The sequence below is a fragment of the Tachyglossus aculeatus genome, unplaced genomic scaffold, assembly GCF_015852505.1.
Source record: "Tachyglossus aculeatus isolate mTacAcu1 unplaced genomic scaffold, mTacAcu1.pri scaffold_102_arrow_ctg1, whole genome shotgun sequence".
Classification (NCBI taxonomy): domain Eukaryota; kingdom Metazoa; phylum Chordata; class Mammalia; order Monotremata; family Tachyglossidae; genus Tachyglossus; species Tachyglossus aculeatus.
This window is the reverse complement of record NW_024044843.1, coordinates 1,684,992-1,710,332: the sequence shown is the minus strand read 5'-3', so window position 1 is coordinate 1,710,332 and position 25,341 is coordinate 1,684,992. Positions and strand designations below refer to the sequence as shown.

The 25,341-nt window shown below is 47.8% G+C and overlaps 1 pseudogene; it reads right to left on the bottom strand.

Annotated features, from left to right (window-relative positions):
* Positions 1-1,483: 1,483 nt before the first annotated feature.
* LOC119922477 overlaps positions 1,484-25,341 on the bottom strand; it is a 24,729-nt pseudogene continuing 871 nt past the window's right edge.

Sequence of the window (25,341 nt, the reverse complement as noted above, 5' to 3'; positions counted from 1 at the left end):
GCGGGCGGGGGGAGAGTCAGTCAGGACCGGACCGGGAAGGGGGTTTGGGGGGCACTTTATGGAAGGTCGCCTAAGTGGGTGGGGGGTGGAAGCAGGGGGGGCGTCCGTGGGGGCGCTGCGATGGCGGGCGGGCCTCTCGGGAACGGAGTCCCAGGCGTCAATGGCGGCGCTCTGAGGAGAGGAGCCTTCCGGGAGCAGCAAGGCCGCGCGGTGTGATGGCGGGCGGGCGGGCGGGCCTCTCGGGAACGGAGTCCCCGGCGTCTATTGCGGCGCTCTGAGGGGAGGAGCCTTCCGGGAGCAGCAAGGCCGCGCGGTGTGATGGCGGGCGGGCCTCTCGGGAACGGAGTCCCGGGCGTCAATGGCGGCGCTCTGAGGAGAGGAGCCTTCCGGGAGCAGCAAGGCCGCGCGGTGTGATGGCGGGCTGGCGGGCGGGCCTCTCGGGACCGGAGTCCCCGGCGTCTATGGCGGCGCTCTGAGGAGAGGAGCCTTCCGGGAGCAGCAAGGCCGCGCGGTGTGATGGCGGGCGGGCCTCTCGGGAACGGAGTCCCGGGCGTCAATGGCGGCGCTCTGAGGAGAGGAGCCTTCCGGGAGCAGCAAGGCCGCGCGGTGTGATGGCGGGCGGGCGGGCCTCTAGGGAACGGAGTCCCGGGCGTCTATGGCGGCGCTCTGAGGAGAGGAGCCTTCCGGGAGCAGCAAGGCCGCACGGTGTGATGGCGGGCGGGCCTCTCGGGAACGGAGTCCCGGGCGTCTATGGCGGCGCTCTGAGGAGAGGAGCCTTCCGGGAGCACTGTAGGCACTGTACTAAGCACTGGTAGATAGAAGATAATCAGTGTGGATACAGTCCATGTCCCACAAGGGGCTCACAGTCTTAATCCCCATTTTACAGATGAGGTAACTGGGTCACAATGAAGCAGCATGATCTATTGGAAAGATCCCAGGCCTGGGAGTCAGTGGACCTGTATTCTAATTCCCACTCCACCACTTGTCAGTCAGTAAGTGAATCTGTCAGTCGATTGTATTGAGAGCTTACTGCATGCAGAACACTGTACTAAGCACTTGAGAGAGTACAATATAACAGATCCATTCCCTGCCTATAACTAATTTATAGTCTGTGTGTGACCTTGGGCAAATCACTTAATTTCTCTGTGCCTCAGTTACCTCAACTGTAAAATGGGGATTAAGACTGTGAGCCCTATTTGGGATGAGGACTGTGTCCAACCTGATTTTCTTGTATCTACCCCATTGCTGAGTACAGTGCCTAGCACATAGTAAGGAATGAAGTGTGTTGTTAACAAATGATGAAAATGTGTAAGGATTTTGCCTATGGGAATATTCTAAGCCAAATGGGAGATGTGCAAAGACATCTCTCTTATGCAAAATTTCCCTTCTACGAATTTTCCCATTGTAACCTTCACGTCCCTGTTCCTCAGGCTGTAGATGAGGGGGTTGAGGGTGGGCGACACAACCATGTAGAACATAGACATCAGAAGGTCCATAACTGAGGGGGAGTCCGAGGGTGCTTTGAGGAAGGCAAAGAATGCTGTGGAGAGGAAAATGGTGATGACGACGAGGTGGGACAGGCAGGTGGAGAAGGCTTTGGTCCGCCTTTCTATTGGCCCGCATCTTCAGCACGGTCCCCTTGATATGGACGTAGGAGATCACGATGCCAATGAAACAGCAGAAGTCGAAAGAAACATTGACGCAGATGGGCACCACCTCTCTGAGGAGGTCAGGAGAGCAGGAGATGGTGAGTAACTGGGGATTTCACAGAAGACCTGGCCTATAACGTTGGACTCACAGAAGGAAAAGGTGCTGGCTGTGTGTAATTCAGCAGACATCTCCCCATTCAGCCATGAAGCGGCGGCCATCTTCACACAGACCCTTCGATTCATGATGCCCTCGTAGCACAGGGGGCGGCAGATAGCCACGTAGTGGTCATAGGACGTCACTGTGAGGATGATCAGTTCTGTAATCGCTGATAGAGCCAAAAAAGACCATGAGGACACAGCCCAGGAAAGAGATGGATCTGTCATTAGTCAGGGAGTTGTGTACGAATTTAGGGATGGTGATGGAGATGAGGCAGAGGTCGAGGACAGACAGGAGCCTGTGGAAGAAGTACATGGGGGTGTGGAGGTGCCGGTCGAGGGTGGTGATGGTGATGATGAGAAGATTCCCCATCAGGGCCTCCAGGTATACCAGGAGGAACAGCACAGTGTGGACTGGCTACAGCTCCCGTACCTCTGAGAACCCCAGGAGCAGGAATTCCATCGCTGTGGTGATATTGGTCATCTTTTAGGGTGTCTGATTCACTAGCTGAGTTCACGGAGAAGTAGAAAATAAAATGAACCAACATTAGTTATGTATTGTGTGTGTATATCAGTGTTGTGTGGTACCAGAATCAAATATCAAGACGGGAAACAAAGATAAAAGGTCCTGACAACAGCCACCAAGCATATGCCATCAATCAATCAATCCATCTGAGTGCTTACTGTATGCAGGGCATTGTACTAAGCACTTGAGAGAGTACAATAAAGCAGAGTGGGTAGACATGTTCCCTTCCCACAATGAGCTTACAGTCTAGAGAAGAAGGAAGACATTAATATACATGAATAATTTGTAATATATAATTTACATATCTCAATCAATCAGTTCACTGAGCACTTACTGTGTGCAGAGCACCGTACTAAGTGCTTGGGAGAGTACAATGCAACAAAGTTGGTAGAGATTGTCCCCACCCACAATGAGCTTACAGTTTAGAGAAGGAGACAGACAATAGTATAAATCAAAAAATTACAGTTATTGCCGTAAACCCTGTGGTGCTGAAGGAAGGGTGAATAAAGGGAGAAAATAGAAGTGCGAGGGTGGCATAGAAGACAGTAGGTGGAGAAGACAGGAGGGCTTAGTCGTGGAAGGCCATTTGGAGGAGATGTCGTTCTAATAAGGGTTTGAAGTTGGGGAGAGTGGTCGTCTGTCTGATATGAAGAGGATGCGTGTTCCAGTCCAGAGGCAGGATGTGGGCGAGAGGTCAGCGATGAACTAGACGAGACTGAGGTACAATGACTGGTTGGCACCAGTGGAGCAAAATTCATTCATTCATTCATTCAATGGTATTTATTGAGCATTTACTGTGTGCAGAGCACTGTACCAAGTACTTGGAAAGTACAATTCAGAAATAAAAAGAGACAATCCATGCCCACAATGGGCTTACAGTCTTGAAGGCAGGAGACAGATGTCAAAACAAGTAAACAGGCATCAATATATATAAATAGAATTAGGGATATACACACTTAAAAACATGTAAGCAGGCATTAATATAAATAGAATTATAGATATGTACATATCTGTGCTGTGGGGAGGAGGAGTATAACCAAGAAAGCGAGTCCGGGCGATGGGAATGGGAGGGGGAGCTGAGGAAAAGGGGGCTTAGTCTGGGAAGTGCTCTTGGAGGAGGTGAGCCTTCAGGAGGACTTTGAAGGGGGGAAGTGTGATTGGTGGATTTCAGGAGGGAGGGCGTTCCAGGCCAGAGGTAGGACGTGGGCCAGGGGTCAATGGCAGGACAGGCAAGAACGAAGCACAGTGAGAAAGTTAGCACCAGAGGAGCCGAATGTGCCCCCTCCAACCTCACCTCCTTTCCCTCCCTCTACGTCCCAGCCTGCATATACATTTAGGAGATGAGAAGGAAAGGAGGAGCCAGCGAAGGAGACTGAGAATGAACGGCCAGAGAGATAAGAGCAGAAGCTGGAGAGGACAGAGTCAGTAAAGCCCCTGTTGGATAACACGTTGAGGGGAAGGGGATGGTAGACTGCGTCAGACAGCTGAGAGGTCCAGAAGGATTAGGATGGAGTAGGAGCCATTAGATTTGCAAGAAGCAGGTCATCGATGACCTTTGAGAGGGTGACCTTTGAGTTGAGTGGAGTGGAGGGGAAGGAAGCCAGATTAGAGGGGGTTCAGGAGAGAGTTGGAGGAGAAGAATTCTAGGCAGTGAATCTAGACGACTCGCTCCAGAAGTTTGGAAAGAAGGGTAGGAAGAAGATGGGACGATAACTATAGGGGGCTGCGGGGTAAAGAGAGGGTTTTTTTTTAGGATGGAGGAGACGTGGGCGTGTTTGAATGCAGAGGGGAAGAAGCCGTAGGAGAGTGAGCAGTTGAGGATGGAAGTTAAGAAGGGGAGAAGGGAAGGGGTGAGAGTTTTTATAAGGTGGGAGGGAATGGGGTCTGATGTGCATGTAGAGGGTGTGGTACTTGAGAAGAGAGAGATCTCCTGTGAAGATATGTAAGGCAGGATGGTAAAGTAGAAGAGGGGGTTGGGAGGAGGGGTGATGGAGGGGAGGGGTGATTTTGGGAACCTCAGACCTGATTTTGTTAATTTTCCTGGAGTAGGTAGCCAGATTGTTGGGGGTGAGGGTGATTCAGTCCCCTTCTATTCTCCATCTACACTCATTCCCTTGGAGAACTCATTCGTTTCCACGGCTTCAACTACCATCTCTTGGCAGATGATACTCAAATTTACATCTCCTCCCCTGATCACTCTCCCTCTCTCCAGGCTCGCTTTTCCTCCTGCCTTCAAGACATCTCTACTTGGATGTCCCTCTATCATCGTAAGGTGTCCATCTCAAACGTAAGGTGTCCATAACAGAACTCCTTAACTTCCCATCCAAACCTTGTCCTCTCCCAGACTTTCCCATCACTGTAGATGGCACCACCATTCTTCCTTTCTCACAAGCCTGTAACCTGAGTTTATCCTAGACTCTGCTCTCTCATTCAACCCACATATACAATCTGTCACCAAATCCTGTCGGTTTTACCTTCACAACATTGCTAAAATCTGACCTTTCCTCTCCATCCAAACTGGTACAATCACTCATTCTAACCCTCCTAGATTACCGCATTAACTTCCTTGTTGACCTCCCATCTTCCTGACTCTTCCCACTCTAGTCAATACTTCAGTCCTCTGCCTGGATTATCATTATACAGAAAAGTTCAGGACATCTCACCCTACTTCTCAAAAATTTCTAGTGGTTGCCGATCCACCTCCATATCAAATAAAAACTCTCCTCACTATTGGCTTTAACGCACTTCATCACCTTGCTCTCTCCTACTTCACCTCGCTTCTCTCCATCTAAAACCCAGCCTCCACACTTCGCTTCTCTGGTGATAACCTTCTCACTGTGCTTCATTCTTGCCTTTCTCCCCACCAACGCCTGGCCGACATCCTATCTCTGGCCTGGAATGCTCTCCTTTATCAAATCTGACAATTACTCTCCCCACCTTCAAAGCCTTACTGAAAGCACATCTCGTCCAAGAGGCCTTCCCAGACTAAGCCCCACTTTTCCTCCTCTCCCACTCCCTTCTGTGTCACCTTGATTTGCTCTCTTTGCTCTTCCCCCCTCCTAGCCCCAAAGCACTTATGCATATATCGGTAATTTTGTTTATTTATACTGATGTCCGTTTATTTGTACTGATGTCTGTCTGTCTCCATCTCGCCCCCTCCCCCACCCCCGACACCGCCTCCCGGTCTGTGAGCTCTCTATAGGCAGGGATTGTCCTCTTCATTGCTTTATTGTACTTTCCCAAGCACTTAGTACAGTGCTCCACAAACAGTAAGCGCTCAATAAATATGATCGAATTAATGAACGAATCTTAAGTCTACCGCAAGCCATAAATGGTATTCATTATTCATAATACTAATTGTGGTATATGTTCAGCATTTACTATGTGCCAAGCACTGTATTGAGCGCTGGGGTAGATATAAAATATTCAGGTCCTACTTGAGGTTCACCGTCTAATAAGGAGGTATAATACGGGTATTCTATCTCCATTTTGCAGATGAGAGACCTGAGACAACGATTTTGACTCCTTCCTCACCTTCCTTCTCGCCTTTTCCAGGCCCACTCTGATCCTCGGAGACTTCAACATCCACATGGATATCCCTGATGACTCCTCTGCCGCCCGCCTTCTATCTCTCCTCGACGCTGCCAACCTCTTGCTCCACCCCACCTCACCCACTCACCAACTTGTTCATACCCTCGACCTCATCATCTCCTATCGCTGCACTGTGTCCACCCTCACCAACTATGAAATCCCTCTCTCTGATCATAAACTTCTTACCTGCCTCCTCACTCACACTCCTTTCCCCTGTAAATCCATATTACTTCCTCACAGAGATCTCCGCTCTCTTGACCGCATCCATCTTTCTGAGCGCCTCACACCCCATCTCGCCTCCCTATCCTCTCTACCCAGTCTTGATGATCAGATTACTGCTCTCAACTCTACCCTTTCTACTCAGCTAGACTCAATCGCTCCCCTTTCCCTTCGCCGCTGTCGTACCACTAACCCACAGCCCTGGATCACTGCCACTGTCCGCCTCCTTCACTCTTATGCTCGAGCTGACGAACGCTGCTGGCGAAAGTCTAAACACCATGTCAACCTCGTTCACTTCACGTTTATCCTTTCCTGCCTTAACTCAGCCCTCTCCTCTGCCAGACAAAACTATTTCTCCTCCCTTATTGACACCCATGCCCATCATCCCCGTCAGCTCTTCCGTACATTCAAATCCCTTCTCTTGCCCCCGGTTCCTCCCCCTCTTCTTTCCCTCACCCCCCACGATCCGGCCTCCTACTTCATTAACAAAATTAAATACATCAGGTCCGACCTCCCCAGAGTCACTCCCCACCCCTTCTCCAACCCCCCGGCTCTCAACACTCTCTGCTACTCTCCCATCCTTCCCAGCAGTGTCCTCAGAGGAGCTCTCCTCCCTCCTCTCAAGTGCTACTCCGGCCACCTATGCTTCTGACCCCATTCCCTCTCATCTCATGAAATCTCTCGCAACATCCCTTCTCCCCTCCTTAACTTCCATCTTCAACCGCTCTCTCTCCACTGTTTCCTTCCCCTCTGCCTTCAAACGTGCCCATGTCTCTCCCATCCTAAAAAAAACCCTTTCTTGACCCCACCTCATCTTCTAGTTATCGCCCCATCTCCCTCCTACCATTCCTTTCCAAACTCCTTGAACGGGTTGTCTACACACGCTGCCTCGAATTCCTCAACACCAACTCTCTCCTCGACCCCCTCCAGTCTGGCTTCCGTCTCCTACATTCCACGGAAACTGCACTCTCAAAGGTCACCAATGACCTCCTGCTTGCCAAATCCAACGGCTCATACTCTATCCTAATCCTCGACCTCACAGCTGCCTTCGACACTGTGGGCCACCCCCTTCTCCTCAACACGCTATCCGACCTTGGCTTCACAGACTCCGTCCTCTCCTGGTTCTCCTCTTATCTCTCCGGTCGTTCATTCTCAGTTTCTTTGCAGGCTTCTCCTCCTCCTCCCATCCCCTTACTGTGGGGGTTCCCAAAGGTTCAGTGCTTGGTCCCCTTCTGTTCTCGATCTACACTCACTCCCTTGGTGACCTCATTCGCTCCCATGGCTTCAACTATCATCTCTACGCTGATGACACCCAGATCTACATCTCTGCCCCTGCTCTCTCCCCCTCTCTCCAGGCTCGCATCTCCTCCTGCCTTCAGGACATCTCCGTTTGGATGTCTGCCCGCCACCTAAAACTCAACATGTCCAAGACTGAACTCCTTGTCTTTCCTCCCAAACCTTGCCCTCTCCCTGACTTTCCCATCTCTGTTGACGGCACTACCATCCTTCCCGTCTCACAAGTCCGCAACCTTGGTGTCATCCTCGACTCCGCTCTCTCATTCACCCCTCACATCCAAGCCGTCACTAAAACCTGCCGGTCGGTCTCAGCTCCGCAACATTGCCAAGATTCGCCCTTTCCTCTCCATCCAAACCGCTATACTGCTGGTTCAAGCTCTCATCCTATCCCGTCTGGACTACTGCTTCAGCCTTCTCTCTGATCTCCCATCCTCGTGTCTCTCCCCACTTCAATCCATACTTCGTGCTGCTCCCCGGATTGTATTTGTCCAGAAACGCTCTGAGCATGTTACTCCCCACCTCAAAATCCCCAGTGGCTACCAATCAATCTGCACGTCAGGCAGAAACTCCTCACCCTCGACTTCAAGGCTCTCCATCACCTCGCCCCCTCCTACCTCACCTCCCTTCTCTCCTTCTACAGCCCAACCCGCACCCTCCGCTCCTCTGCCGCTAATCTCCTCACCGTGCCTCGTTCTCGCCTGTCCCGCCATCGACCCCCGTCCCACGTCATCCCCCGGGCCTGGAATGCCCTCCATCTGCCCATTCGCCAAGCTAGCTCTCTTCCTCCCTTCAAGGCCCTACTGAGAGCTGACCTCCTCCAGGAGGCCTTCCCAGACTGAGCCCCTTCCTTCCTCTCCACCTCTTCCCCCTCTCCATCCCCCCATCTTACCTCCTTCCCTTCCCCACAGCACCTGTATATATGTATATATGTTTCTACATATTTATTACTGTATTTATTTATTTATTTATTTTACCTGTACATATCTATTCTATTTATTTTATTTTGTTACTATGTTTGGTTTTGTTCTCTGTCTCCCCCTTTTAGACTGTGAGCCCATTGTTGGGTAGGGACTGTCTCTATATGTTGACAACTTGTACTTCCCAAGCGCTTAGTACAGTGCTCTGCACACAGTAAGCGCTCAATAAATACGATTGATTGATTGATTGATTGAGAAATTTAGTGACTTACTCAAGGTACCACAGCAGACAAGTGGCGGAGATGGAATTAGAACCCAGGCCCTCTGTCTATAATAATAATTTATTGAGCAGTTACTAAGTGCAGTGCACTGTCCTAAACATTTGGGAGAGTAAACACAACAAAGTTGGTACACACCTTCCCAGCCCACAAGGAGCTCACAGTCTAGCAGGCGATAAATATATTAATCAATCAATGGTACTTATTGAGTACCTCTTGTGGGCAGAACACTGTACTAAGCGCTTGGAAGAGTCCAGTACAACAGACTTGGTAGATACATTGTCTGCCAAAGATGAGCTTTCAGTCTAGAGGGAGAGAGCTGTATAGGAGGCTGAGTAAAAGACTCACTGGAATGCATCCAGCCCCAAGCTGTCATCAGCTTCAACTGCTCTGGTTGTCAGATCTCTCCCCCTTGTGAGAAATAATCAAGAGTTCAAGGGGGAACATCACTCAGTACAAAGCTCTCCTTTCTCCAGGAGAGACTAACAGGGAGGAAGAAAGGCATTGTTTTCCACAGTCCCTGTTCCAACAATTGCCAATGGTGGGGGTATTCAGTCATTCAATCAATCACATTTATTGTATTTTCTGGTAGTCCCAGTAAAGGGACCGGGGACACATCGGCTATTAATGCGGTGAGGAGATTCTGGTATCATGCACTCAAGGGTAGGAAAATTGCATCAGAAGGAACCGGGGTCCACAGTGCACATTGCTGCCTTGGTTTCCATGGATAGAGAAGTTGGATGGCTCAGAGGCAATTGGGGAATGATCAGCAGGAATTGGTGTGACAGGAAGAAATCCCAAGGAGCCTAGCTGCCTTGGGAATGAGAAATGGAGTGGGCTAGGTCAAAGCCACTTCGAAAGGAGAATCATGGGTTTTCCTTGACATTAAGGGAGTCATGTCTCCCTTCAGTGCCAGCATATTCATTCATTCAATCATATTTATTGAGCACATAATGTGTGCTGATCACTGTAGGTAACCACTTGAGAGAGTACAATATAAAAATAAACAGACACATCCCCTGCCCACAATGAGTTTAGAGTCTAGAAGACACTCTTTTGCCCCCACTGAAAAGAAGTTCTTTGACCCCTCTGGTATAACCCCTTGGCCCTCCTTTCATTGTACACCACCTGTGGTGCAGCATGGGCTAGTGGACAGTACATGGGCTGGGAATCAGTAGACCTGAATTCTAATTCCAACTCTGCCTCGACCTGCTGTGTGACTTTGGGGAAGTCACTTAACATATCTGAGCCTTGGCTTCCTCATCTATAAAATGAGAGTAAGATACCCACACTCCTTTCAATTTGACTGGAGACTATGCCTAATCTCATTATTTTATGTCCAGCCTTTCATTTAGTACCTGGCAAGTGCTTAATCAGTCAATCAGTCAGTGGTGTTTATTGAGCATTGACGGTGTGCAGATCACTGTACTAAGCACTCAGGAAAAGAAAATACATTAGAGTTGATAGGCACATCCCCTGACCACAAGGAGTTTGCCCTCTAGAGATGAAGGCAGACATTAAAATAAATGGATAAATTATAGGTATGTGCATATGTGCTATGGGGTTGAGGATGGGGTGAATACCAAGTGCTTAAAGGATAAAGATCCACGTGCAAGGGTGATGCAGAAGGGAGAAGGAAGAGAGGAAAAGAGGACTTAGTTGGGGAAGCCCTTTAGACAGAGATATAATTTTAACAAGTCTCAAGGTAGGGAGAGTAATGATCAGCCACATAGGAAGTGGGAGGGAGTTCCAGGCCAGAGCGAGGAAATGGGCAAGGGGTCGGCCAAGATATTGACAAGATTGAGGTCCAGAGAATACGGTGGCATTAGAGGAACTGAACAGGTCCGGGCATCAGAAGACCTGGGTTGTAATACCAGTTCCACCACTTACCTGCTGGTTGACCTGGGGCAAGTCGTCGTTCAGTGGAAATAGCCCCGGCCTTGGAGTCAGATGTCATGGGTTCAAATTCCGGCTCCACAAATTGTGGATAAGTGACTTGGGAAAGTCACTTATCTTCTCGTGTTTCAGTTACCTCATCTGTAAAATGGGGATTAAGATTGTGAGCCCCTCGTGCGACACCTTGCAACCTCCCCAGTGCTTAGAACAGTGCTTTGCACATAGTAAGCACTTAATAAATGCCATTGTTATTATTATTTTCCGTGCCTCAGTTTTCTCATCTGCTTAGTTGGGATTCAATACCTGTTCTCCCTCCTAATTCGACTGACAGCTCCATGTGGGACCTAATTATCTTGTATCTGCTCCAATGATTAGTTCAGTCGTAGCACACAGGAACTGCCTATACCACAGTTATTACCGGTATTATTACAATGAAGTATGTGGACTAAGTTGTAGTTGGAAATCAACAAGGTAAGGTAGGAGGGATTTTTCCTACTGGTAGAGTCAACCTGAATAGGATTTTTTTCTACCTGAGAAAATCCTCTGGGCTCAGAGGAAATGGGGGCATAGTCAGGGGAGGCCTCTTGAAGATTTGTTTTTAATAAGGATTTGAAGATGGAGAGAGTGATTGTCTGTCAGATATGAAGAGGGAGGGGATTCCAGGTTAGCGGCAGGACATGGGCTAGAGGTTGGTGGAGAGACTCCAGTCCATACTTTAATCTGCTGCCCGTATCATTTTTCTACATAAACCTTCAGGACTCATCACCCTATTCCCTAAAAAACTCCAGTCGTTGCCTATCCACCTCTGAATCAAATAGAAACTTCTCACCATTAGCTTTTAAGCACTCAATCACCTTGCTCCCTCCTAACTCACCTTGATATTCTCTTACTTCAAGCCAGCCCTCACACTTTGCTCCTTTAATGTTATCCTTCTCACTGTGACTTGATCTCTCCTGCCTCGCTGTTGACCCCTCACCCATGTACTGTCTCTGGCCTGGAACGTCCTCCTCCTCAAATCCGACAATTACTCTCCCCTATCAAAGCCTTTCTGAAGACACGTCCCCTACAGCAGGGCTTCCCTGACTGAGCCCCCTCTTTCCTCTTCTACCACTCCCTATTGCATCACCCTGTCTTCCTGACGTTGTTCTTCTTCCCTCCCAGCCCCCTCCCCGCACTTCTGTACATATCTGTCATTCATTTATTTATATTAACATCTGTCTCCCCCCTTCTAGACTGTAAGCTCATTGTGAACAGGTAATGTGCCTGTTTATAGTTGTTATATCCCAAGCGCTTAGTACAGTTCTCTGCACACAGTAAGCTCTCAATAAATACGATTGAATGAATGAATTTATAATACAGACAAGATGGAAGTATAGTGAGTTGATGGGCACCAGAAGAGTGAAATGTGTGGGCTAAGATGTAGTAAGAAATCGGGGAGATAAGGTAGGAGAGGACAAGGTGATTGAGTGTTTCAAAGTCTATAGTACGGAATTTCTCTTTGATGGACAACAATTAGGGGTTCTTGAGGAGTGGGGAAACATGTAGTGAATTTTTGGCCCAGAGTTGTCCCAAGCCCTGTCCACCGGGTTATCAAACGACAACAGAGAGAGCTTCTTCCTGATCCTCTTAAATGCCTCCTTGACTTCTTTGTTCTTCAAACCGTAGATAATAGGATTCAGCATTGGAATGATGACGGTGTAGAAGATGGACACCACCTTGCTCGGCTCCATGTTCGAGAAGGCACCGGGCTGGGCGCACATGAAGAAGACAGAGCCATAGAACAGACCCACCCCTACCAGGTGGGAGACACAGGTGGAGAAGGCTCTCATCCGTCGCTCTGGTGAGCTGATCCTCTGGATAGTAGAGACGACAAGGACATAGGAGATCGAGATGAGGGAGAAGGTGCCCACGCCACACAGGCCAAGCAAGACCAACTGGTTGGTCAGCGTGTCTGAGCAGGACAGGGTCAGGATAGGGATGAAGTCACAAAAGAAGCCGTCGATTTCATTGGGCCCGCAGAATGGTAACTGGAAGTTCATGGTGGTTTGGGTCACGGCATTGTCCACTCCCCAGAGGTACGATCCCCCCACCAGCAGCTGAAAGATTCCATGGGACATGATTGTGGAATAGTGGAAGGGGTCTCAGATGGCAATGAAGCGATCATATGCCACGGCAGCCAGGATGAAAACCTCCGTCGTCGCAAAGAGAGAGAGGAAGAAGAACTGAGCAGCGCAGCCAAAGAAGGAGATGGCTGCCCGCTCTTAGAGGAAATTAAGCGGAGCCCTGGGGGTGATAGTAGAGGAATAGCAGACTTCCAGGAGAGACAGACTGCAGAGGAAAGAGTACATGGCGGTATGAAGCTGGGGGTCCAGGCTTATAATGGCTACCATTCCGAGATTGCCCACCAAGGACACACAGTACAAGACCAGGAACGTTAGAAACAGCGTGTCTTGCAATGATGGCCCATCTCGGAACCCCAGGAGGACGAACTCAGTGACGGTGGTGAGATTCTCTATAGCCAATGGATCCCGGCTAGACCTTCTACTGGCATCTCCTGAGAGGGCCAGTGGAGGCACCCTGGACCAGTTGGGTCATGGTTATTTGCTGAAGATAATGACAATAATAATAATATTCATAATAATCATAGTCATAATGTGATTTGTTAAGTGCTTACTAGGTGCCAAGAACTGTTCTAAGAGTTTAAGTTTATACATAAATAAGCTACAGATCCCCTAGATTGTAAGCTCATAGAAGGCAGGAAATGTGTATGTTCATTGTTGTATTATACTTTCCCAAGTGCTTAGTCCAGTGCTTTGCACACAGTAAGTGCTCAATATATACAATTGAGTCAATGAATGGGACTTCTCTTATCTTAGGCTGAAGAGTCATTTCCGGCCCATAGCGACTTCCAGAATACCCCATATGTATCTGCAATTTTTCTGGTAGTGTATTCATAGAGTTTTCTTGGTAAAAATACAGAAGTGGTTTACCATTGTCTCCTTATGTGCAGTAAATTGAGTCTCTACCCGTGAATCTCTCTCATGACACTGCTGCCCAGCATAGGTAAGTTTTGACTTGTAGCAGATTGCCTTCCACTCACTGCCACTGCCCAAGGTAGGAATGGAATAGGTAGGCCCCTGATTAACTCTTCCTCCCATAGCTGAGACTGGTAGAGTACTGGATACTCTCTAGGTGCGATCCTGAGACGGTAATGAATGGGTAGATAAAAGATAATCAGGTCCCGCAAGGGGCTCACAGTTTAATTGGACGAGAGAACAGGTTCTGAATACCCCTTTGGAGGTGAGAGATCTGAGGCACAGAGAAGTCAGGTGATTGCCCAAGGCCCCACAACAGAGAAATGATGGAGCCAGAATTAGAACCTAGGTCCTCGGACTCCCAGGTCTGTGCTCTTCGCTAACAATGACCCATAAATTCACTCTTGGCAATGAAAACCATTCATCAGTTGCCCTGTTGAACGTGCACTAGAAGCTGGTCTCTCTTTTTGCAGTGAATCTAAGATTCACAGCCTTATAGGAGAAATGGGCAAGGCTTAGAGGAAAGAGCACAGACCTCGGAGTCAGCTCATTATGGTCAGGGAATGTGCCTGCTAATTCTGTTGTATTGTACTCTTCCAAGAGCTTACAACAGTGCTCTGCACATAATACTTGCTCAATAAATACAATTGACTGATAGTGCAGGCTCTGCCACCTGTCTCCTGTGTGACCTTGTGCAAGTCCCGTAACTCCTCTGCCCCTCAGTTCCCTCATCTGTAAAATCCTCCTCACTTTGATTTAGGCTGTGAGCTCCAAGTCGGATAGGGATTGTGTCCAACCTGATGAGCTTGTACTTCCCAAGCGCTTAATACAATGCTCTGCACACAGTAAGCGCTCAATAAATACGATCGATTGATTGATTGATTGAGCTTGTGTCTACCCCAGGACTTCGTAGACTGCCTGGAACTCAGTAAGTGCTTAGTAAATACCATAAAAAATGATTGGACACCCACAAAGATCTTGTACAGGTTGTGTTCTCCTCCCAAGTGGGTTTCTGGGTTGAAAGCAATCTGAATTCTTAAATAACAGCTCCTCTTTTTATCTGCCCCCTACCAAAGGGGCCTGGATCACCTTCCCAAACCATTTTAGAACCAAAGGCTGCCCAGGTTTTCAGGGATTATTGTGACTTTCTGTATTTTAGGATGGGTGAGAGACTATACCCCCTCTTAGGGTCACACCTGGAGAGTTTCCACTTCTCTACCAGTCTTTACCTCTACCTTGTTGGTTCAATCTCTCATACTATCCTGACTGGATTACAGCATCAGACTCCTTTCTGATCTCCCATCCTCCTGTCTCTTCCCCACTTCAGTCTATACTTCACTCCGTTTCCCGGATTATCTTTGTATAGAAACGCTCTTGTCATGTCACTCCCCTCCTCAAAAATCCCCAGTGGTTGCCTATCAACCTTCGAATCAAGCAAAAACTCCTAACTATTGGTTCCAAAGCTCTCCATCACCTCGCCCCCTCCTACCTCACCACCCTTCTTTCCATGTAAAGCCCAGCCTGTACACTCTGCTCTTCTGCCGCTAACCTCCCTACTGTGTCATTCTTGCCTGTCCCGCCATCAACCCCTTGCCCACGTCCTTCCTCTGGACTGGAATGCCCTCCCTCCACATATCCGTCAAACTAGCTCTCTTCCTCCATTCAAAGCCCTACTGAGAGCTCGCCTCCTCCAGGAGGCTTTCCCAGACTGAGCCCCTTTTCGCTCCCCTCCTCCCCTCACCATCACCCCCTCCCTCCCTCTGCCCGACCCCCTTCCCCTCCCCACAGTACTTATATATATTTGTACATATTGATTACTCTATTTATTTTATTTGTACATATTTACTATATTTTATTAATGATGTGTATATAGCTATAACTCTATTCATTCTGATAGGATTGACATCTGTATACTTGTTCTGTTTTGTCTGTCTCCCCCTTCTAGACTTTGAGCCTGTTGTTGGTAGGAACCACCTCTACATGTTGCCGATTTGTACTTCCCAAGCGCTTAGTACAGTGCTCTGCATACAGTAAGCACTCAATAAATACGATTGGCAATGTAAATGAATGAGTCAATCAGAGGCCTCTCCTTTTCATTCCTAGTTTGGGAAGTGGCTAGCGAGTGGAAGACAATCTCCTACATGTCAAAACGTCCCTGTGCTGGGCAGCAGCGGCATGGGAGAGAGTCAAAGACAGAGATTCGAGTTTACTGCGTGGAAGGTGGCAATGGTAAACCACTTCCATATTTTCACCAAGAAAACTCTACGTATACACTACCAGAATGATTGCAGATGGAGAGCAGGGCATTCTGGGAGAGATGTGTCCATGGACTCGCCATGGGTCGGAAATGCCTCGACGGCATAAGGCAAGACAAAAGAGACTATGGATTTAGAGGAATCAGAAGTTATAATCTGTATTTTTAGAGAAGCAGCATGACCTAGAGGAAAGTGTATGAGCCAAAAATTCAGAGGACCTGGGTTCTAATACTGCCTCCACCACTTTTAGTTGCTGTGTGACCTTGGACAAGTCATTTCTCAGTGCCTCAGTTATCTCATTCTGTAAATTGGGGATTAAAACTTTGAGCCCCACGTGGGACATGGATTCTGTACAACCTGATTAGTTCATATCTACCCCAGCCCTCAGAACAGTGCCTGGCACATAGGAAGTGCATAACAAATGCCACAAATAAACAATCCAGGATCTGTCATTTAAGTTCTGAATGACCCGAGGAAAGTCATTTAACTTCTCTATTACTCACTTACCTCCTCTGTGAAATGTGGATTCAATACCTGTTCTTCCTCAGTCAGCCAAACCTATGTATTGAGAGCTCACCATTCATTCAGTCAGTCATATTTATTGAGCACTTACTATGTGTAGAGCACTGTACTAAGAGCCTAGGATAGTACAATATAACAATACCCCTCCTAATTAGACTCCGAGTCCCATGTGCGACCTGATTATTTTGTGACTACCCCAGCATGTATACAGTTCTAGCACAGAGTAAGTACTCAACAAATGCCACAATTATCACTACTCTTCTCAGCACCATCACGTGCTCAACAAATCCCACTGATCGACTTTAAGAATGAAAAAGACCTGGAACAGGGTAGGAGGGAAGTACTGGTGTTTCTGATCTTGGTGATTTTCCAGGTCCTGGAACAGAGGGCTAGACTTGACAGAGGGCTGCCCGGGTCATTTTTATACCTTAATGTTTAGGCCATGTTTTCCCACTCCTCCAGAACATCCATTGATTGCCCATACACCTCCTCATCAAACAGTAACTTAGACTTTAAAGCAATCAATCACCTTCCCCTCCTGCCTCACCTCACTGCTCGCCTACGAAACCCAGCCTGCACACTTCATTCTTCTAATGCTAACCTTCTCACTACCTTGGTCGATTTCACCACCTACGTTTCTCCCACATCTTTCCTTTGGCTTGGAACACCCTCCCTCCTCATACTAGGTAGACAATTATTCTCCCCTCCTTAAAAGTCTTCAAAGTCCCTCCACCCCACCTCACCCACTAACCAACTTGGTCACACCCTCGATCTCATCATCGCCTATGCTGCACTATATCCACCCTCACCAACTCTGAAATCCCTCTCTCTGATCATAACCTTCTCACCTGCCTACTCACTCACACTCCTCTCCCCTGTAAATCTATATTACTACCTCACAGAGACCTCTGCTGTCTCGACCCCATCCATCTTTCTCAGCGCATAACACCCCACTTGGCCTCCCTTTCCACTCCACCCAATCTTGATGACTAGATTACTGCTCTCAGCTCTAACCTCTCTCCTCGAGTCAACTCGCTCGCTCCCCTTTCCCTTCGCTGCTCTCGTACCACTAACACACAGCCTTGGATCATTGCCACTGTCCGCCTCCTTCACTCTTATGCTCGAGCTGCTGAACACTGCTGGCGAAAGTCTAAACACCAAGCCAACCTTGTTCACTTCAAGTTTATCCTTTCCTGCCTTAACTCTACCCTCTCCTCTGCCAGGCAAAACTATTTCACCTCCCTTATTGACACCCATGCCCATCATCCCCGTCAGTTCTTTCGTACATTTAACTCCCTTCTCAGGCCCCCTGTTCCTCCCCCTCCTCCATCCCTCACCCCAAACGATCTGGCCTCTTACTTCATTAGTAAAATTAACTCCATCAAGTCTGAGCTCCCCAAAGTCACTCCTCCCCCTTCTCCAACCCCCCTGCTTTCAGCCCTCTCTGCTACTCTCCCATCCTTCCCAGCAATCTCTTCTAAATGCCATCATTATTATTATCTCCTCCCTCCTCGCAGTGCTACACCATCCACCTGTGCTTCAGACCCCATTCCCTCTCATCTTATGAAATCTCTCTTCCCTTCCCTCCTCCCCTCCTTAACGTCCACCTTCAACAGCTCATTCTCAACTGGTTCCTTCCTCTCTGCCTTCAAACATGCCCACATCTCCCCCATCCTAAAAAAACTATCTCAACCCCACTTCCCCTCCTAGTTATCGCCCTATCTCCCTCTTATCATTCCTTTCCAAACTCCTAGAACGAGTCGTGTACACCCACTGCCTCGAATTCTTCAACGCCAACTCTCCTTGACCCCCTCCAATCTGGCTTCCGTCCCCTACACTCCACCGAAACTGCCCTCTCAAAGGTCACCAATGACCTCCTTCTTGCCAAATCCAACGGCTCTTACTCTATCCTAATCCTTCTCGACCTCTCAGCTGCCTTCGACACTGTGGGCCACCCACTTCTCCTAAACACACTATCCAACCTTGGCTTCACAGACTCCGACCTCTCCTGGTTCTTCTCCTATCTCTACGGCCATTCATTCTCAGTCTCCTGTGCGGGTTCCTCCTCCCCGTCCCATCCCCTCACTGTAGGGGTTCCTCAAGGGTCAGTTCTTGGTCCCCTTCTGTTCTCTATGTACACTCACTCCCTTGGTGAACTCATTCGCTCCGACAATTTCAACTATCATCTCTATGATGATGACACCCTAATCTACATTTCTGCCGCTGCTCTCTCTCCCTCCCTTCAGGCTCCTGTCTCCTCCTGCCTTCAGGACATCTACATCTAGATGTCTGCCTGCCATCTAAAACTCAATATGTCCAAAACTGAACTCCTTATCTTCCCTCCCAAACCCTGCCTTCTCCCCGACTTTCCCGTCACTGTAGACGGAACTACTATCCTCCCCTTCTCACAAGCCCGCAAACGTGGAGTCATCTTCGACTCTGTTCTCTCGTTCACCCCTCACGTCCAATCCGTCACCAAAACCTGCCGGTCTCACCTCCACAACATCGCCCTGTTCCGCCCTTTCCTCTCCATCCAAACCGATACCTTGGTGGTTCAATCTTTCATCTTATCCCGACTGGATTACTGCATCAGCCTCCTCTCTGATCTCCCATCCTCCTGTCTCTCCCCACTTCAGTATATACTTCACGCTGCTGCCCGGATCATCTTTGTGCAGAAACTCTCTGGACATGTTACTCCCCTCCTCAAAAATCTCCAGTGGCTGCCTGTCAACCTATGCATCAAGCAAAAACTTCTCACTCTCGGCTTCAAGGTTCTACGTCAACTCGCCCCCTCCTACCTCACCTCCCTTCTCTCCTTCTACAGCCCAGCCCGCACCCTCCACTCCTCTGCCGGTAACCTCCTCACTATACCTCGTTCTCACCTGTCCCGCCATCGACCCCTGGCCCTCATCCTCCCCCTGGCCTGGAATTCCCTCCCTCTACACATCCGCCAAGCTAGCTCTCTTCCTCCCTTCAAAGTCCTACTGAGAGCTCACCTCCTCCCAGAGGTATTCCCAGACTGAGCCCCCTTTTTCCTCTCCTCCTCCCCATCCCTCCCGCCCTACCTACAGATTTATCACTATTTATTTTACTTGTACACATTTACTATTCTATTTATTTTGTTAATGATGTGCATTTAACTTTAATTCTATTTGTTCTGATGACTTGACATCTGTCTACATGTTTTGTTTTGTTGTCTGTCTCCCCGTTCTAGACTGTGAGCCCATGGTTGTGTAGGAATCGTCTCTTTATGTTGCCAACTTGTAGTTCCCAAGCGCTTAGTACAGTGTTCTGCACATAGTAAGCGCTCATTAAATACGATTGGATGAATGAATGAGTTAAAGACACATCTCCACCAAAAGGCCTTCCCTGACTAAGCCCTCCTTTCCTCTTTTACCACTCCCTTCTCATTTCCCTGACTTGCTCCCTTTATTCATCCCCTCTCCCAGCCCCATAGCACTTAAGTACGTAGATGTAATTAATTGATTTATATTTCTATCCGTCTCCCCTTCTAGACAGTAAGTTCATTCTGAGCAAGGAATGTGTCCATTTATCGTTGTATTGCACTCTTCCAAGCACCTTGTATAGTGTTCCGCTCAATAAATATGATTGAATCAATGTATGAATTTGATAGCCTGTGTGACATGCTCTCATTGTGGAAGGAGGAGATGGCTAAGTGTGGGTATCTATTCCCACCTGTGCTTTCATTGCTAGCTTTGGGTTACATAGAGTCCATTCACACATGCAAATGTGACTGAAAAACCTAGTGAGAGTTCAGCTGTATCGTATTCTGTCAAAGGTGAACACAATACCTTCTACCTTTCTACCCTTCTACCCTAATAGGCTGTGCCAGTACTTCCCTTCTCTCCATTATCCTTTTTCAATCTTGTCTCAGAGCCCTTCCGCTAAGCTGTCTAGGTATCCTGTAATCATCCATTCTCCTGACAACTGCCTACCAGCCTCAAGTAGAATTGTCTTTGAAACTAAAGGAGGAATGTTCACTAAGGAGTCTTCTCCCTCTTTATTCAACCCTCAAAAGCCCGTTTCCCTGGATGCACCAGAGGAGAGAAGCAGCATGGCCTAGTGGATAGAGCAAGGGCCTGGGAGTCAGAAGGACCTGGGTTCTAATCTTGGCTCTGTCACTTGTCTGCTGTGTGATCTTGGGGAAGTCATTTCACTTCTTTGAACCTCGGTTACCTTATCTGTAAAATGGGGATTAAGACTCATTGTGGGCAGGGAATGTGTCTGTTTATTGCCATAGTGTACTCTCCCTAATGCTTAGTACAGAGCTCTGCACATAGTAGGTGTTCAATTAATAAAATTGACTCACTGTGAGCCCCATGTGGGACATGATCTGTGTCCAACCTGATTAACTTGTAGAGAAGCAACGTGACTCAGTGGAAAGAGCATGGGCTTTGGAGTCAGAGGTCCTGTGTTCAAATCCCAACTCCACCAATTGTCAGCTGTGTGACTTGGGAAAGTCACTTATCTTATCTGTGCCTCAGTTACCTCATCTGTTAAGTGGGGATTAAGACTATGAGCCCCCCGTGGGACACTCTGATCACCTTGTAACCTCCCCAGTGCTTAGAACAGTGATTTGCACATAATAAGTCCTTAATAAATGTCATTATTATTATTATTATTACCCCAGGGCTTAGAACAGTGCCTGGCACATGGTAGGTTGATACCATTCATTCCCTCTAGCCACCCTCAAAACAAATACATCTTTCCCCTCACCTCACGTCCACAGTGCCTCTGAGGATGGGTAAGAGTCTGTCTCTCTCTCTCTCCATCCCTGCAGGAGCTCTGTAATTATGCTTCCCTGCCAAGCTTCTGTCTGGCTCACTGAGACCAGCAACAGGTGGGCAACCTTGGCCGCTAGGGATGAGTTTATCTGTCGGTGGTGTTGCTTTGTTGAGATCGCTACCCCCCAGCAGTCTGGGTGTCAGGAGATTGGATGAACCCTGTTCCCCTGTGCCCAGGTGGGAGAGTCTGTCCCCAGAGAAGGAAGATCACTCAGCCCAGACGTTGCCACTGTCTCAAAGGAACACCAAAGACTCATAGGCTCCCGGCTGAATAACTGCCCTTCTTTTTCCTAGACATACCCATTTCCCTGCTATAACTATCCATGGGTTACCCAGAACAGTTATTTTGCAGAGGGGCTGGCCATATGCTACTCTGGGTACCGTGTTGAGAAGAAGTCTCAGTTAGCACTCATCCTAAATTCTCCCTTTATGCACCCAAGAGAAACAGTGTGGTTTAGTGGAAAGAGCCTTGCACTGGAAGTTAGAGGACTTAGCTTCTAACCCCAGCTCCAATATTTTCACTGTGCATACGTTCATTGGCCAAAGCAGAACAGAAAATCTTGCAAGCTTGTTAGGGGCAGGGAATGTGTCCATCAATTCTGTCGCATTGTGCTCTTCCAAGTGCTTAGTACAGTGAAGCAGCGTGGCTCAGTGGAAAGAGCATGGGATTGGGAGTCAGAGGTCATGGGTTCTAATCCTTGCTCCACCGATTGTCAGCTGTGTGACTTTGGGCAAGTCACTTAACTTCTCTATGCCTCAGTTACCTCATCTGTAAAATGTGGATTTAGACTGTGAGCCCAACGTGGGACAACCTTGATTACCTTGTATCCCCCCCAGCGCTTAGAACAGTGCTTGGCACATAGTAAGTGCTTAACAAATACCATGATTATTATTATTACAGTGCTCTGCAGCACAATATGAGCTCAATAAATATGATTGTTTGATTGGAATCATTCAATTGCTAATTCATTTATGTTACTGTATATCTCATTCATTCATTCAATCTTATTTACTGAGTGCTTACTGTGTACAGAGCACTGTACTAAGTGCCTGGGAAGTACAAGTCGGCAACGCAGACTGTATAGTTGGCAACATAGACTCCCTTCTATACTGTAAACTTTCTATGGACAAGAAACATGTCTACCAATTATGTTGTTTAGCAGTTTCTCAACCGCTTGGTATAGAACTCTGCTTACACTAACCGCTTAATAAATAACATTGATTGATTATGGGCAGCTTTAAGGATGAGGAGAGCTGTGGCCTGGCAGTTTTGCCAGGGACCATGGGGTATGTGGATTTCAGGCTATTTCAGGCACCAGTGACCTCAACAGATTTTCAGTGACCATCTCTCTCCTGTCTTCAGTCTAGACCACTCTTTACTGCTTAAAAGCATCTTTCTAACACTTTTATTGAGAAAGCATCATGCTCCTTCTCAAAATAATAACAATAATATTAAGGATGGTACTTGTTAACTGCTTACTATATGCCAAGCATTGTTCTAAGGCTTGGAGTAGTTACGTTCACAGCCACAGACCCATATTACCACTGGCAGCTCCATCTTCAAACCAAAAAACAGCTCTAATATTTTTCTATGGTATTTTGTGAGCACTTACTATGTGCTAGGCAATGTCCAAAGCTTTGGGGTAGATATATGCTTATTAGGTTGCACAAAGTCCTTGTCCTGCATGGGATTTAAAGTCTTAACCCACATTTTACAGATGAAGTAACTGAGGCACAGAGAAGTGAAGTAACGTACCCAGGGTCACACAGCATACAGGTTACAGAGCAGCGATTTGAACTTAGGCCCTTCTATCTCCCAGGCCAGTGTTCTATCTATTACACCACTGTTCTGCAAAGCAACAAGTAGAGTAAGTATGCATAAGTAGTAAATGCTAAAAAAGTAACAATGCACTACAAAATAAGCAAGTGAGGGGTAAATTATAGATCAATTTTGCTCAATAAATACGATTGATTGATTTTTTAAAATGGTGTTTGTTAAGTGCTTTCTAAGGATCGGACACTGTTCTATGGACTGGGGTAAATTAATCAATCGATCAATTGTATGTTTGAGACTTACTACGTGCAGAGCACTGTACTAAGTACTCGGGAGAGTACAATTCAACAGAATTAGCAGACATGATCCCTGCCCATACTGAGCTTACAGTCTAGAGGGGGAGACTAACATTAATAGCAATAAATAAGGAATGTGTAATATATAGCTTAAAGATGTATATGTAAGTGCTGGGATTGGGGTTGGGGTGACTATCAAGTGTCCAAAAATCGCAGTTTGAAGTGTATAGATGACTCAGAAAGAGCGAGTCGGGGAAAAGAGGGCTTAATCAGGGAAGGTCTCTTGGAGGAGGAGATACAGGGGTAGATACATGGATATACAGGCTAGATGCAAGATAATCAGGCTGAAGAGACTCTCTGTCCCACATGGGGCTCACAGTCTAAGTAGGAGAGAGAACAGGGATTGAATCTCTATTTTACAGTTGAAAGTGAGGCACAGAGAAGGTAAGTGATTTGCCCAAGGTTAGCAGGCAAGTGGCAGACTCCGAGATTAGAGCCCAGGCCCTCTGTCTCCCAGGCCCCAGATCTTTCCACTAGGCTGCATCACTCCTTGTGCAATAGTAGTAAAGGAAATAATAGTAGAAGAGGAAGCGGATTGAATTTTTTGCCAGTAGCCTCAATCTGGGGGTCAGTCAGTCAGTCAAACTTGTTTATTGAATACTTACTGTGTGTAGAGCAGTAAACGTAACGCTTAGGAGAGTACAATACAACAACATAACATAAGCATTTCCTCCACAAAACAATCTTACAGTCCAGAGGGGGAGACAGACATTAATATAAAAAAAACTGAGAGTCTACTTGGTGACCCCTAGGCTCTGTTTCGTCAGTAGTTTCAGAAAATTTATTCCAGGGCAAAGACTTTAATACTGAGCAAATTCCTTTCCCACTGAAGGCTTCCCCCAGGGTATTCTTTATGTCCCTGTTCCTCAGGCTATGAATAACAGGATTCAGAGTTGAGGATATTACGGCATAGAACAAAGGGAGGAGAAAGTCCAGAACAGAAGGGAAATCAGGAACTTGATTGAGGTATTCAAACCCACCGGAGGAAAGAAACAAGGTGACCATGACGAGGTGGGGCAGGCAGATGAAGAAGGCTTTGGCTTGGCCCCCGGTAGATGGCATCCTCAGCGCGGCCCAGAAGATGATGACATAAGATTAAATGATTAAAATCAAAGTGAAAAAAGCCACAGTAACGAAGAGACAGATAGCACCCACTTCTCCCGCTGTGTCTCCAGGGCAGAAGAACTTTAATACCTGGGGGACATCGCAGAAGAAATCACCGCGGGGCCACAGAAGGTCAGAGAGAAGATATTAGAGACATGAAGGATCCCCATGAGTTGCCCACTAAGCCACGAGACAAGGGTCATATTCCCACAGGTGGACCCTGAAAACATGATGACAGCATAGTGCAGGTGGAGGCAGTTGGCCATGTAATGGTCCTAGGACATCGTCGTGAGGATGCCCACCTCCAAACAGCCACAGAGGGTAAAAAACAGGACCTGAAGACAACATACAGCCGAGGAATTAGATCTACTAATTATCACGGCATTACTAACGAACTCGGGGAGATGAGGCAGAGGTATAGGTTCAAGGTTCAGTTCTCGGTCCCCTTCTGTTCTCGATCTACACTAACTCCCTTGGTGAACTCATTCGCTCCCACGGCTTCTACTACCATCTCTACGCTGATGACACCCAAATCTGCATCTCTGTCCCTGCTCTCTCTCCCTCCCTTCAGGCTCGCATCTCTTCCTGCCTTCAGGACATCTCCATCTGGATGCCTGCCCGCCACCTAAAACTCAACATGTCCAAGACTGAACTCCTTGTCTTCCCTCCCAAATCCTGCCCTCTCCCTGGCTTTCCCGTCACTGTGATGGCACTTACCATCCTTCCCATCTCACAAGCCCGCAACCTTGGTGTCATCCTCGACTCTGCTCTCTTGTTCACCCCTCACATCCAAGCCGTCGCCAAAACCTGCCGGTCTCAACTCCGCAACATTGCCAAGATCTGCCCTTTCCTCTCCATCCAAACTGCTACCCTGCTCGTTCAAGCTCTTATCCTATCCCGTCTGGACCACTGTATCAGCCTCCTCTCAGATCTCCCATCCTCCTGTCTCTCCCCACTTCAAT